Raw genomic sequence first — 3,958 nt, 5'->3', positions numbered from 1 at the left:
TGCCAGAGGCTGTCCAACTTGGAGACCTGCTGCGGAAATGGGTACAGCCCTGAGCGAGATTTACACCATCTCCCCCAGATTTTCAAGTACCAGCAAAAGCTCACCGGACACCACTGGAATCGCAATGCATTCCAAGGCTCGGGCCCCTCCCTCAGGGCGAACCCATTCCATAGCGCCCTGCACTTCACAAAGGGCTTCTCCGGAATTGTTTGCGTTACCCCACTGGACGCCGTGAGGGCGCCTGTCTCCGCTACTCTGGGTTTGGGGATCTGAACCCGACTCCCTTTCGATCGGCCAAGGGCAACGGAGGTCATCGCCCATCCCTTCCGAGCGGCACTCGCCCATCTCTTAGGGCCAACTGACCCATGTTCAACTGCTGTTCACATTGAACCCTTCTCCACTTCGGCCTTCACAGTTCTCATTTGAATATTTGCAACTACTACCAAGATATGCACCTGTGGCGGCTCCAACCGGGCCCTCGCCCTGGGCTTCCGTGTGCACCGCAGTGGCCCTCCTACTCATCGTGGCTTAGCCCTCATGGCTCTCAGCACCGGCAATGGCCGGGTAGGGGCTGGACGCTCCAGCACCATCAATTTTCAGGGCTAGTTCATTCAGCAGGTGAGTTGTTACACATTCCTTAGCGGATTCCGACTTCCATGGCCACTGTCCTGCTGTCTACATCAACCAACACCTTCCTGGGGTTTGATGAGCGTCAGCATCGAGGGCCTTAACCCGGCGTTTGGTTCATCCCGCAGCGCCAGTTCTGCTTTCCGAAAGTGACCCACTAGGCACTTGCATTCCATGCCCAGCTCCACACCAGCAAGCCGGGCTTCTTACTCATTTAAAGTTTGAGAATTGGTTGTGATTGTGTCGGCCTAAAGATCTCTAATCATTTGCTTTACCAAAACTGGGGTTCTGAGGGTAACTTCAGAGGGAACCAGCTACTAGATGGTTTGATTAGTTTTTCGCCCCTAAACCCAGGTCAGACAACCGATTTGCATGTCAGGACCGCTACGGACCTCCACCAGATTTTCCTCTGGCTTCACCCTGCCTAGGCATAGTTCAACATCTTTCGGGTCCTATCACTCACACTCATGCTCCACCTCCCCAATGGAGCAGGCGAGATGGGCCGGTGGTGCGCCCGCCGCTGGATGTGTGGCAGGATCCCACCTCAGCCAGCACACGCCAGCCCTTTCCTTTATTGCGCCACAGGGTTTCGCTCAGCCCTCCAAGTCGTGCTCGTGTTAGACTCTTTGGTCTGTGTTCCAAGACGGGTCGGGTGGGTAACCGACATCACCGCAGATCGCTGGCACCCAGCGTGGGCCTCCCCCACCACACGGCATGATGTCACCGGGGCGCACTGAGCACAGCCCGCTCCAGTTGAGCCGGGAGCAGGGGCCCATCCCCCCCTTCCCCACCATGGCAAACCCCGAGGGGCGGAAGGGAGCAGGTGATCCGGGGAGGGCGCAGTGGCGGTTGAATCTCCCTCGGCCCCACAGACACGACAAAGCTGCTCCCAGGGGGGCTGTAACACCCTCCATCCGGAGTGGAGGACCACCTGCCACCCCGAAGCCTTTCCAGCCGACCCGGAACCGATCGCAGTGCACCACCGCGTAGGAAATGCACCCTGCGGGGGCCAGGTAGGGTCCGGGTGCCAGTCCCACGGAGGGGATCCGGAACTCCCGGGCCACTGACCATCCCTCCGTATTGAATCCTCTAGGCGGACTGCAGCTCGGCATGGATAGCAGTGAGCTAATCCTATGCTTAAATACTTTGTCGTAGAAATGGCAAAAGACTTTGTCCCTTTCTATCTTGGCATGGATAGCACTGTGATAATCCTATGCTTAAAACCTTTGATAGAAAAGCAGACATTTGAGGTGAGCAACTTTAGAGTATTGCTGGTGTTGAAGGAGCTCTATACAGGAGCTGCCTTCCGCCTAAACCTGGGAACTACCCAGGTTTCTCTGCTTCTTTCTTGCATAATTTATGCATCACTCTATGCCTGCAAGGATATTCTTTTGACTTATACTGGGTGCTCCCTTGTGTCTGAACAAAGCTAAACCTCTCTGAAGAGCTGTAATGACAGAGAAACACGTGTCAGGGATTACTTTTATTAATTTCAGGTTGGCTTGGGGGGTATTTTACCAATCCAAAGCTATAATACTGTGCCTGGAGTGGTAAATGGCTTTTGTCGTTTTACAGCTCGGCTTGGCTTGCACTGTGCTCATCCTATGCTTAAATACTTTGTTGTAGAAATGGCAAAATACTTTGTCCCTTTGATATCTCGGCGTGGAAGGCACTGTGCTAATCCTATGCTTGTAACTTTGATAGAAAAGCAGACATTTGAGGTGAGCAAATTTAGTGTCACTGGTGTTGAGGGTGCTCTATACAGGAGCTGCCTTCCACCTAAACATTGGGAACTATCAAGAGTTCTCTGCTTCTTTTTTGTATAATTTATGTGTCACTCTATGCCAGCAAGGGTATTATTTTGACTTATACTGCGTGCTCCCTTGTGTCTGGACAAAGCTAAACCTCTCTGAAGAGCTGTAATGACAGCAAAACATGTGTCAGGGGTTGCTTTTATTTATTTCAGGTAGGCTTAGAGGGTATTTTACCATTCCAAAGCTGTAATGCTAAACCTCTCTGAAGTGCTGTAATGACAGCGAAACACATGTCAGGGATTGCTGTTATTCATTTCAGGCTGGCTTGGAGGGTATTTTACCAATCCAAAGCTGTAATACTGTGCCTGGAGGGGTAAATGGCTTTTGTCATTTTACAGCTCAACATGGATAGCACTGTGCTATTCCTATGCTTAAATACTTTGCTGTAGAAATGGCAAAAGACTTTGTCGCTTTCTATCTCGGCGTGGATAGCACTGTGCTAATTCTATGCTTAAAAACTTTGATAGAAAAGCAGACATTTGAGGTGAGCAAGTATAGAGTGTCGCTGGTGTTGAGGGTGCTCTATACAGGAGCTGCCTTTCACCTAAACCTGGGATCTACCCAGAGTTCTCTGCTTCTTTTTTGCATAATTTATGCATCATTCTATGCCTTCAAGGGTATTCTGTTGACTTATACTGGGTGCTCCCTTTTTTCTGGACAAAGCTAAACCTCTATGAAGAGCTGTAATGACAGCAAAAAACGTGTCAGGGGTTGCTTTTATTCATTTCAGGTTGGCTTGGAGGGTATTTTACAATCCAAAGCTGTAATACTGTGCCTGGAGTGGTAGATGGCTTTCGTCATTTTATAGCTCGGCATGGATAGCACTGTGCTAATCCTATGATTAAATACTTTGCTGTAGAAATGGCAAAAGACTTTGTCCCTTTCTATCTTGGCGTGGATAGCACTGTGCTAATCCTATGCTTAAAATCTTTGATATAAAAGCAGACATTTGAGGTGAGCAAATTTAGAGTGTCGCTGGTGTTGAGGGTGCTCTATACAGGAGCTGCCTTCCACCTAAACTTGGGAACTACCCAGAGTTCACTGCTTCTTTTTTATTCCCCCTCTTCCTGTCTCCCAGCCAGCAAATTTAAAATAAAATTATTTTTCTTTTGTCGTTTCTGAGACAGCACTGTATGGAGGGGCATGGCCGAGGCATGGGAGGAGGTTGGAGGAGTGCTATGTGCACTCCTTAAATGCGCACGTGTTTGACTGGCTACCTCAGGCCAGCCAAAATACCCATGTACACTTAGGTTTCTCCAACCTGGATGCATTGACCAGCCAGGCTGGAGAAACCCCACAGATTCCCTGGTCTGAGCGGAGCTTCTTTCTAGCCCGTTCGAGCCAATCCTTGCGTTGCTCTGCAGCATGGGGATTGGATGTGAGTCTGTCCCAGGGGCTGATGGAACCAGGAAGAGGAGAGGAGCCGCGACGCAGAAGGCAGCCGGCCGCTACAGGTATGTTCTGTTTTTTATATATTATTACTAACCCCCAGCATGACACCCCCACAACCCCTCTCG

General features: G+C 50.3%; 1 pseudogene; it reads right to left on the bottom strand.

The window, feature by feature from the left end:
* Positions 1 to 1,258, bottom strand: LOC146823192 (28S ribosomal RNA; annotated as a pseudogene).
* Positions 1,259 to 3,958: the final 2,700 nt, after the last annotated feature.

The sequence above is a fragment of the Triturus cristatus genome, chromosome 5_2 (assembly GCF_964204655.1).
Source record: "Triturus cristatus chromosome 5_2, aTriCri1.1, whole genome shotgun sequence".
NCBI classification, from domain to species: Eukaryota; Metazoa; Chordata; class Amphibia; order Caudata; family Salamandridae; genus Triturus; species Triturus cristatus.
This window is presented reverse-complemented; position numbering and strand designations above follow the sequence as displayed.